Source organism: Bidens hawaiensis, unplaced genomic scaffold (genome assembly GCF_021521415.1).
Source record: "Bidens hawaiensis isolate Kalapana, Puna unplaced genomic scaffold, B.hawaiensis_p1.1 tig00061527_1, whole genome shotgun sequence".
In the NCBI taxonomy this organism is placed as follows: Eukaryota; Viridiplantae; Streptophyta; class Magnoliopsida; order Asterales; family Asteraceae; genus Bidens; species Bidens hawaiensis.
Window position 1 is genome coordinate 1 of NW_027501073.1, and position 12,767 is coordinate 12,767.

Sequence of the window (12,767 nt, forward strand, 5' to 3'; positions counted from 1 at the left end):
AAGATTAACAACAGTTTGGTCAAACATTTTGTCCAGAAAATTAAGAAGAGCTCACCAACTGAAGATGCGATTGGGAAACTTGACTCCCAGCCAATGTGGCAACTGATCAAGTCTTCACAGTTGATAAAGGAGCTATCGGTAGAAGGCGCAATGGCATATCTTGAGTGGCGGCCGCCATGGCGTACCATCTCGACCGCGCGGATTGCCATGGTACGATTCGAATGGCAACCACCGTGGGAACTAATTCCGTTCTTGAGGACAAGAACGTTTCGAAGCGCGCGGGAATGATATGTGCCTTCCCACGTTTATTCTTCCACTAATTTAGTTGTTAGTTAGTTTAGTAGTTTATTTATTATGTTTAGGAGATCATGGGTATGATGGCCTAGTGGATAATATGGTAGTTTCTTTGTATGTCTATAAAAGACTATGTAATTTCTATATGAATTATGAATGAAAATATTATGATTTGATAAATCAAAGTCTTTTCCAAAAATCTATGAATTATATTCTGGTTTCCGTCTATTTTCTTTGAACCATTTGATTAACGAGCGGTTCGTAACAGTACCAGTCACTTAGCAGGGGGGAGGGGTGGTGGATGTGATGATATTTCTCATCACACACCCCACCCAATCAAATGATGTCACATCACTAACTCAAATCCATCACATGTAATGGATTTTTACTAAGGGTGGTGGTGTGGTGTGATGGTGGCGTGGCTCCTTCCCCCAATGGTTATTTTTCTTGGAAAACAACCATCACTTGCGTGATGGCCATCACTCAACCCACCCATCACTTGCGTGATAAACCACCGGCGATGGTGTGAGGTGAAGCCATCACGCGGTGCCCCGGGTGGCTTAGCACATACGTACATATTTTTTTCTTATGTCAGATTATAAGGCTACAAGGGAAGATATGAAAGAGTGTGATCGAGAGTATAAATAGACATATAATATTATCTAAAAATAATATTTTGTATATTGAAACAATAAGTAATTAAACCTGACATAAAAGTCCAACTAATTTATTTTGAAAATCATTTTATCTATTGAAACAACTTAAATTTAATTGATTGAAGTTTAATACTTTTAATTATAGGTGACACGTCAAGCTTAGTTGGACTATGATGTTACAAGCATCATATTTGAGGCTTAAAGCACGAAATATCAACGTGCTTGTCATCAAACTCATCGTATTTCATTGTCATCAAACTTTTAATTATATTCCAACGTTTTTTGATTTTTTTTTTGGTCCGAGTACAATTAAATTGACTTATTGAAGCTATAACAATGAAACGTAATCGACCAAAGTTTTTAGGGACAAATGTGAAGAAATAGTCTTTTTAAACTATTTAGGGACCGGGTTTGTCATCAAACTCATCACGCAACGCCACGAGCTTGTTAACTCGTTAATCCATTCCAAGATCTGGCCCATCTGCTGTTTATATTTATAGTAATAGGTTATTGTCCCGTGGGCGCCACGGGTGGAAATATAGAAATCGTCTAATAAACACATATCATTTCAAACGGTAATATTTCTCATCCTCGAAAGTAAGTTAATAGAACTTGTCTAAATTCGAATGATAGACAAAGTCTATTAAATCAGATATTGGATATAATGAATTGTTAATTAGAAGATCATCGGAATTTGTACATTCATCTGTCGTCATTTGAACCCCCCCCCCCCCCCAACATTCCCTTCACCTATATCCAATAGTCAATTCGCAAATTATTTTATCTCTTCAACATGTAAGGATTGACATCTAACTGTGAGCCTCGTGTTCTTTTGATAGTTTAAGTACCTTGTGCTTTTACAAGGTGTAGGAAGAAATACTTGAAGTGTAATTTAAAATAAACAGGAAGAAAATTCTATACAATTTAACTATTTATTTAACAAAAGTATCATAAATTTAGTATCTACAACTCCCTAAATACTTCCTTATATATAAGGTTTATACTTTAATTTGTACTTAATCAATTTAAAGGTCAAAATTAAATTAACTACGCAATTGATGAATATAAAGTAAGAAATTACCTTGTATTCAAATTCCACTGTCAAGCTCTTGATATATAAAAATAATAAAAAAATAGTTTATAAAGCTTTCGATAAATAAAGTAAAAAACCTTATACAACAAACACCAAATAAATTGAGGTTTTTACCTGACACCCGATTAGAGATTGAGAATGAGATGATAGTTTATATAGCCTTTTGATATCTTATTTTCCATTAGTAAGATACTAATAATGTATTCATTTTTTAATACATACAAAAGGTGAATAAAATAATTTTCATTGGTTCTTAAATATTTAGTAGTAGTTGAAGCTTACTATTGTATAATAGTATTATTCCTCCTAATTATTATACCTCCACATGGGGTGTCATCACCGTAAAACTGCTTCAAAAAAGCTTTTAATAATTCATACAAAAGTCAATGATATAAATTTAAGTAAAAATAATAAATAAATTAAATATGAAAATATGTTATTAAGCTTGGTACCAAATGTTGTGAAACTGAATCACTTAATTTCTTAAAAATAAAAAAAGTCAACACATATTCCCATTTATATATAGAATAATTAAATATTTTAATTACAATTAATTCATAAACTAATGATTTTGCATAATTATGGTAAATTGAATGATATGTGGTTTTGTTAATTGAATGTGATTTTAATCCGGTTATTCAAATAATTTTGAATTCTGGGATATTTAATGATATTAGAAAAGTTAGTCTCACCATTTTTATTATAGAAAGTAATTAATTTTGATATATAACTATCATAAAGTAAATTAAGAAAACTATTAAATGATTTATCATAAAGTAAATTATCCCTTCTTTAGTAAAGAAATATATAGTATATACATAGGCTTAATTAATTGTATCATATCCCGTATAATAAACATCCTTTGAAGTTAGTTTATACATATAATTTTTATTAGTTGACTCAATTAAAATTTTCAATTTCGTATCCTGTCTCTAGTAAAAATTATTTTAACATATAGGATTCATAAGTATACATTATTTTTTTATAAAGCTAAACAAAGTTATATTCTTGGCTTAATTATTTATGTTGTTATTATCTGGGTCTAATTTTAGATGTATGAGAATTGACAATTCATACCAGTTACCAAAATTCATTTAATTGATATGATTAATTATGTTAATGATAATAAATATCAATTACTAACTTATTCTTGTACATTACTAATTTTATGCTCTAGCTTGAAATATGGTATAGATTTAAACATATCAATTTTAATTATACTGTAATTAATCGTGTTTAAAACATTATATCACCTAACCTAACTAAAACACGTATTATAAGAATCTTTATAAAAACGTAAATACATTAATTAATTAATAATAATAATTTATTGGTTACTTAATTAAAACACGGTAATTAAAAATTCCTCCATTGAATGGGATGAGAAAGACAGGTTCGGAAATGGCCGGATTAGCAGGAGGAAGGGCGGCCAAATTATAATAAAGACATATTAAATTGGTCAAATGTATTAAAAATTCTATAATGTACCTGAGCACCGGATTATTAACTATAAAACCTATTTTTGTAAGTGGTCAATAATTCGAATTTCAAAATGGTTCAAATAAATAATTTTTGTTATTCACTTAAGGAATTTAGTTGAAATTAACATTAAATTTACAAAAAACTTGAAATATTTAGAATAAACTAATATTTTTTTATTTAATGCATGAATATTGAATAATTATGAAATGAGATTATATTTATGGATGGTATTCAAAAAAATAAAAAGGGTTGAAAAAAATTAGTCAAATTAGGAATGAGAATTATGTTTAAATATGTAAATTTTATTTAAACCTATTCAATATAAATGGTCAAATTGAGTCAAATCGTTAATTTATTCAAATTGTTGTTATTTAAACCTATTCAATATAATCAAATATGTAAATGTTTTTTAAACCTATTCAATATAATTGGACTTTGACCAACAACCATATAAGATTGATTATCTTACTATAGATAATTTAATGTATTATAGAATAATCAACTAAATTTCATTTCGGGGTTATATAATAATCAATTAAATTACTTAAATTGTGAAAAATAAATAAATACATGAATACTAACATAGATATAAATAAATATTAAACAAAAATAAAAGACATCTTATCAAACAATTCTCAATCCATGAAATTAGCTATACCAAGTTGAGGACAATAACCTGAAATGATAAAATTAAATATTAGTATTAATATCACATAATAAATATATTACAAATTATGGAAGATTTGAATCATGTGAAAAAATGTAAAATTGATGTTATAACTTACAACCGGAAAATTTGAATCGCGTTACCGGAAAAACGATATAGTGAAGATGTCCATTGAATCTTCGATTTTGATATATAACCTGAACAGATTATAAGAAAAAATCATATAAATATTAATATAAATACAAATAAAAACAGAAAATTATCAGTTTAATTTTGGATTTTGATATAGAGTCTAAAGATAATATAACAAAGTAATATAAAAATTAAAATAAATATAAAACCTTACCGGAAAACTGTAATAACTTCAACATATTAATTCAATCTTGGATTTTGATTTACAACCTAAAGAGATTATAAAAAAAAATTATATAGCAATTAAAATAAATAAAAAACATTACCAGAAATCTTACCGGAAACAATAGAACCTTACCGGAAAAACGTATGACATAATTGGTCATTACCGGAATATAAAAGACGGTTGAGGAATAAGCTGAGAGAGAGAGATAGAGAGAGAGAGAGAGAGAGATTAAAATGGTTAGGGATTTGATAGTGTAAGAATTACCGTATGAATGTTAGGTATTTATACACGAATTTCCTATTGTAATTAGAAACAAAAAATTAGGGAAACTCGATAAACTTAAAATAAGGACGAAAATTAGGGAATTATGATTAATTATTTTTTAAAATTTCAATTACTAAAATGTAATGTTCATAAATTAAATCTATACTATATTTAAATCTAGACTATATTTAAATACGGAATTAAACTTATTAATGATAAATATAAATTACTAATTCAAAAATTGAGATCTTCTTTCTAGAGGTGAAAAATTAAAAAAAAACAAAAAATTCATTTAGGAACAATGACAGTTTTAAACCAAAAAGGAATACAAAAATGGATGATATAAAAACAACACAAAATAAAAGCCTTAGACACAAAGCTAATGGTGTTTGCTAAAGAGAGTTTGAAGGTGTAAGAATTACCGTATGAAACTTAACTATTTATACGGATTGAATTATGGTTGACTAAATTATAGAAGAAAGGTATACAGGAATTGATTAGAAACAAATAATTAGGGAATTTCAAAAAATTTAAAAAAACTTAAAGTAAGAACGATAAGGAATTAAGATTAATGGATTCTCAAATTTTGAATTTACTAAAATGTAAAGTTCCAAATTTAGATTATTATAAATGTACTATTATTTAATTTAAATTTAAATGTTGACTATATTTAAACAAACGGAAATAAACTTATTAATGTAAAAATATAAATTAGTAATTTATTTATTTACAAAAATATAATTAATCATCAATTATAACACCGTATATGTGATTTATAAAATAACTATGTCTATAATATATAAAATTACAATAAATTTTTATATAATGAAGTACTGAATCATATGATTAAAAGTTATAAAGATAATCAACATTTAATTATATATGTAATTCATATAATGTGTGAAAAAAGAAATTACTAATTTTGTTTTTATTTATTAACATTAACACAATTTTAATACAACTGAACACTAATTATCAAATCCAATATAATCAATTAGATTATTTAAAATCAGAACCATATATTTAAATCAATAATTGAGAAATTTAGAATCAGTAAACAGGTCAACATTTGTATTTATAGTAAATATTAAGGATGGTTAATAAATTCCTTAATCAATTGAGCCATTAATAATTTAAATATTGTAATTGATATTAATATATTTGGTTGCAATTTTATATTTACGTAAAATTTATTAGTTCTAATTTTATATTTATGTAAAATAATGATTAGTTAACCAATTGACTGATCCGTAATTATAGTAAAAATTAATGATGCTAAATCATATACTTAATCAAATAATCAAATAAGCTACAATAATTAATTCAAATTTAGAAATTCCGTAATTATACAATTTCCTTAACCAATTTCCTTAACCAAAGGGGTGATTCTTTCCTAAATTTTACGATCATGGTACAAACCGGTCAATTTGATAATTTTTTTTAAATATAATTGTAGAACCAATTATACTAAAGTTAAATTCATATTCTCTCTATATTGAATCCTATTGATGAAATATATATTAATTATCTAAATTATATATTACTCCCTCCGTCCCATTACAAGTGTCTTAGTTTGATTTTTCAAGTCTTTATTGTTTAACTTTGACTGACAATATATTTATTTGTGTTATATAATACTTGATGTAAAATATACGAATGGATTGGGTTTTAAATGTATTTTACATTGATATAATTTTCATCAAGTATTATATGACACGAATAAAAATATTTACGGTCAAGGTTGCAAAAGATAGACTTTAAAATTTAAACTATGACACTTATAATGGGACGGAGGGAGTATATATTATCTAAAAACCATTAAACCTGCTGAGAAGAAACAAAGAGTGTGAATAAAATCAACCATCAATTAAAAATAATAACATAAAATTAGTTTCAAAACATATTTATACTTATAGTATACATAATAAATAAATCGTAATTAATTATTAATTATAATTATTAAGTAGAAACATAATTAAAAATGATTCAAAATTCAAATTCAAAATTAAACATTAAATGAAAGATGAAAGAGAATACTTTAAGAGAATTGATTAATCTTATTTTAATTTATTATTGATTTATTTAATTAAGATGAAAAATGGAGAAGCTATTGATATACATGGAAACTCTAGTGAACAAACAATAGGAAGAGGGGATTTTGACATAAAGCCTATTGCTTTAATAGTATAGTTAGATTTAAATCATGTTTAGTTAAGTTAGTTTGGGCTACAAGACTTATATTATTAAAGCCCATCTTATGTAATTTATTTATTTTGGATATAACTTTGGTTTATTAGGGTAAAATAGAGGAACGATCAAATAACGGTTTCTTCATAACCGTCGCTGTTTTAACAGACACGACTGTTCCTTTTGATCGCTCTCTTCCTCTATATAAACCAAGTCCAAATATGTTGTAAACAATCAGTTAATCAATATATTGTTGTTATTATTTTCTCTTCTCCTTTAATCTAATTCAATAGTGTATTATTGTTGTTGTGTATTATTGTTACTGTAACACAAGATGAAGTCCATATCAAAATTCAAACAAAGGAAATCGACCCCTGGGATGCAATATTCTAACAGAGCTTGTGAAATCCGCAAACCAAATTGGGTCACGCTACGCGACCAGGCAAACCCTTAGTCGTCACATAGCGCGACACAGCTCGCTGTTACGATTTTTCTTTATAATATTCCATTATCTCGTTTAAACACTAATCAAACTCGTGAAGTTCAAGACTATTTCTTTTATTTTCTTGTTTTTCTTCCGGGTATGTTATAGTTTAGTTTCAAGCGTGTTCGGGTTGTTTAGAACTTGACGCTATGTTAAAAATCAATTTAACATTAGTGTAGTTATGCAAAAATTAACAAACCTGCTTGCGTATCTATATATTCGGTTCGGTTTAGCTATTTTCTTATCCAACATCAAATAAGCTAATTCTTCATCTCATCATCATCAATTCGGAAACAAACCTGACAAAAAGTTGAGTTCCGGTCCAATCGGAAACGAACCACTCGCTTAAACTCGTTTTTGGCCCGTTAGGATTTTTTTTTCTCAAAATGAGTGAGAATTCTTAATTGACTAAGAAATATTATAACCTAACTTTTTATAAGTAATTAAAATTAGTTATACATTTTACAAAAGAAGTTCTAAAAATGCAATTATAGAGTAATATATATATATATATATATATATATATATATACACTAAACCATGAACCGGATCCTTCTAAGCCTTACGTTTTCATCCATCTTCTTGAATCATATGCTGAACCTAGAAATAGTTTATGATTTCTAGGATCCCGTGTTGAACCGAACCAAACCAAGCCGGTTAACTCTCTTAACGCTCGTTCCGCACCTTTACTCGCTGAAACTTTAACAAGTGAGTTTCATAACCCCTTTTTCAATGTTTTATAAATATTTGGAGTGTAGTACATTACCAAGTTTTCTCGTTAGTTTATGCTCTTAGTTAACTAGACGATTCGCAATTACATCATGCAAGTTAATAATATTTTTTTTCATGTTGTTGATGATTATACATGAGTAATGTGCAATGTGTTTCTCTCCATATGGTTTGTACATCAAACATAGAAGTGGAAGGGTCCGAAGGGACGTACATGCGCCATTTATTCTTCAAATTTAGTTGAAATGGATAATGGTTATCATTCCCCAAGTATTTCGACTTCAGTCAGAAGAATGGGGCCCTTTTTAGTTGCTTCCCATTTACTTTATGATTAAAAATATATTACATTGTGACATGTGAATCGGCAAACTTTTTTTTATCATTATCTATATATCAAATTTATGAAATCTCACCAATATACGTGACATGTGAATCGGCAAACGTGTTATAGGCTGGTTAATGACGTGCTAAAAAACGAAGATAACTAGATTGGACCTTTAGGATTATCAAAATAAATTTTTATCTGATTCAAACTATTGTGTACTTGTGATTATTTGAAATAGAGTAAACATATATATTTATCACTTCAATTGTATCTATGAGCGATTCCCAATATAGGTATCGCCCTGGCGTATTCTGCCCAAAGCTGGGTGTTACAAAAAACTAAATCAGGTAAGTTTTTATAAATTTAAGATTGCATAGTAGGTCAATAATTTGCCACCAGCAACAACCCTTGTAGGCATGGAGTCAAGGTTGGCATGGTGGTGGTGGTGTGAGTGATGAAGATGAAAACATGTTGACCCGATAAATAAAAGAGGAGGTAAGGGGTGGCCAGATCTGAACAAGTGGCCGATTAATCCGTGTCCATTCAGTGATTCGGGAGAAATTTAACAAAGAATAGGCGATTGATGTAAGTGACAATGATGGTTGATGCATGAGAGGAGAGGTTAACAATGGTGGGTGGTAATCATCAGTTAACCGGTTAACTGATGATGGAAATGATAGACAAACAATGAAAATGAAAATGTTTAAGAAATGAATGAGGTGTTATAACTCATTTAATGACCATATATCCAGGTTTGGGGAGAGCACCCACGAAATTTATTATTTAATGATAAAAGTATTAAAACTATAATAGGTCTTTGAAAGTGATGATATTATCCGGGTCTGGGGAGAGCACACACACTCAAGAAAATATGTTACAACCCTTAAGAAGAAACTTGGTGGTGTTATGGAGGCATAAAAATGATATGATCTTCGCTACAATAAAAATTGAAAAATCATAAACGAGAGTTTATCTTTAATAGTATTGTAGATTACTCCTTTTATTGTATTCTAGTAGGCATTTTATAATAGGTCTCATTGACAAGTTAACAAAAACCCCATTTTAGGTGATGTAGTTTAGTATTTTTTTTTTTGTTCCCCTTTAGCGGCTTGCAATTCAGAAACGAAAAAAAAGATGTATCAGTCACATAAGTTTGAATCGACGCTTTCAAGTTACTGTTTTGACAAATTTATTGTATTTATGTACTAGCGTAATAAATAGATTTGTTATCAGGGCTCACTGAACTTGTTATACCGAAACTTGCATTGTATATATATGTTATTAGAAATTGTTTAATGAATTTGTCACTAAAATAATTTTCTGGAAACACAACTAAGACCACTCATTCAGGAGCGCAGCTTAGTGTGATTCCCCCGAGCGTCCCCGTGTTTTCATACAAGCTTCAAACACGAAATTTCAAGGTCGAAAATCATATTATTTTGATTTATTTTTGGTTTGAGTACAATTAAAACGGTTTACTGAAGCTATAACGATGAAATGTAATCGACCAAGCTTTTTAGGGACCGGTATGAAGATCCACCTTCTTCGAAAGAGAAGTTCACCTCCTTTTTCAAATTATTTATTCTTTCACGTATTTCTTCGCCTTCTTTATCAAACATCAATCTTTTAACAACTCTTTGGATTTCCTCCCTTTCAAGACCATCCTCCAACAAAATGCCAATTTTCCATACGTCACACACATATCTTGCGATTATCGGTTGCCCAACTTCACAAGGTGAGCAAATCATAGGAACTCCTTCGCATATGCCCTCCAATGTGGAATTCCAACCACTATGAGTCCAAAAACACCCTATCGCCTCATGTGCTAGCACTTCTTTTTGAGGACACCATTTCACTATGCGTCCCCTATCACCCATTTGTTCTATGAACTTCTCAGGCAACGACTCGAGCCATTCTGAACCCTCAACCACATTTGGTCGGACCACCCACAGGAAAGGTAAACCAATGTTTACCAATCCATAAGCCACTTCTTGAAATTCTAACACGGTTATTTTTGCAATGGTCCCAAAACTTACATATATCACGGATTTGGGAGCTTGAGCATCAAGCCATGAGAAAAAGGTTCGATCGTGTTCAAAAACTATGCTTGAGGTCAAAGATGGCAAATACTTTTGAAGTGGGCCTAATGTGAACCTTGGAATAGGAAAATCATGGCTAAAGGTTTGTAATATAGCCTCTTCGGGTTCTATGAAGGAATTCCAAATGATTCCTGCCGATGCCTTTACTTGCTTCATCACTTCGGTTTGAAATTTCCCCATACCATTTGGGTTCCTTGAAGTCTTTATGACATCCTTGACTTTCAATAGCGGATATTCCGGCACCGACGCTTCGTATTCCAAGTCTGCAACCAAGATATATATGAAAGTACTAGTTAATTATTATAAGCATAAATTATAACGTATATTTGATGAAGCATATTGCAGTACCTTTGCTTGTGAGGTTGAAGTAACCCTTTTCATAGAATAATGGTAAATCACGATAAATAAGAACGGAAACAATGGTGCACGCCCAGGTCACTAGTCGAGGGACCTTCAGGGAGTCAGCGATCTCCTGCGTGACGGTGGCTCATCGGGTTCAGCCAACAACCCAGCCAGACACTCCTTAAATGAATCTGCAACGTTTTCATTACGGTACGTAATGAAAAAGCTTGGATCTGGTTTCTCCGGCATGTGCTTTCCTATCTCGGAAAACCCGTCAGCAATGGGCTTGAAGGTGAAGTGAGGATAGTTTGAATAATTGGGAGTGTTTTGTAGAGCGTGCACGATTACTATTTTAAAACCTTGGGTATGAAGAATGCTTGCTAACTGAAGCATGGGACTCAGATGACCTTGAACGGGTAAAGGAAACAAGACTATTCTTCGACGAGTTGCGGTTGGTGGCGTCGGCTCAACAGTGGTATGATCTCCTCCTACATAACTCTTCATGCTTTGAAACTATAAAGAGTTCAAGTCTCTTTGCTAGATGAAAAGCTAAAACATATTTAATGACACATCCATTGATCACTAGAAAAAACAAAAAAAAAAAAAAAAAAAAAACAACTAAGACGATGAAAAAATAAACAACACATACACATTAACCCCACCTCAAAAATGAAATAATAATACGTACAAAATCATTAGATTGAATTAATGAGTGTGGGGAAGCAAAGTAGAAGTCTAGTCAATTAATGTCCTTTTCTCCTAGACAACCGACGCTTAATTGCCACTAAAGGTTTTTGTTGGTAACTCATCTAGATATTTTGCTTAATTGCCACCAAATGTTCCGCCATTTAATTATTATATATTTTAGAGAAAATTACGAGTGCTATATTAATGGGATCACTATACATGTCTAATTCTTAAATTAAGCGATATATGCCCTTGTGCTTTTTTATGCCGTTGACCATCGGATTTTCTATCCACATCAAGGGCCATATTGTCCTTTCACTCCTAACTTCAAAGATTATCATTTATGTCCTTGTGGCTTATGAGTTATTCGGTTTGAGTCCCTCCACCTCCACGACCAACATCACATTTTTCTGGCTAACTGTTTTCCGGAGAGCTGGTTTGTTTTTGACGTATTAAATATAGCCCTACTTCTGATTAATAAAAGAAAGTAATAAACATATATAGCATTCATGTTATTCTTTTGTTTTGTCTTGTATAATATAGATTTCATTGCTTCTTCAAACAATTTGTGCGATTGTTAATAATATCACTCCAAACAAGAAGCATAAATTGATCTTATTTCTACCTATATATATCAACTTAATTTTTATCTTTTTCGTTTAGAAGCTACTCATATTATGTTTCAAATAGTCAATTTTGTTCAGAAGTTAGAGATGAGTAGACGGTAGAAATATTACCTGAAATCGGTTCTTAAATGAATGGCCGGTGACGGAGATGACTTCGGTCTTCAGAGGTGATGCTCGGAAGAAATGATTGGGGTTTGGGAATTTAGGATTATTATTATTATTATAATTAACAAAAGAGTCATCACGATAATTCCACCTTATAATATTAATATTTTGGTAACGTCACATGTTAGCTATGCTTAAACTTAACGCATTATTAAAGGACGTTACAAAAACAACATACGCAGAGCAAGAAGTCCAAGGAATGACAGCAACAAACCACTCTTTTGGACAAGTGTTACTTAAGAAAGCTTCCACTATCACGTAACTTGGACAGTTGGACACCACCAAAACAATGAGCTACTTATGTAAACA

General features: G+C 30.1%; 1 pseudogene across 1 annotated transcript; it reads right to left on the reverse strand.

Moving 5' to 3' along the window:
* Positions 1-9,935: 9,935 nt before the first annotated feature.
* LOC143603410 (UDP-glycosyltransferase 76G1-like) lies at positions 9,936-11,596 on the reverse strand (annotated as a pseudogene). The gene is made up of 2 exons (XR_013148053.1): positions 10,987-11,596; positions 9,936-10,901 (listed from the first exon to the last, which is right to left on the reverse strand). The product of XR_013148053.1 is annotated as a UDP-glycosyltransferase 76G1-like (transcript).
* Positions 11,597-12,767: the final 1,171 nt, after the last annotated feature.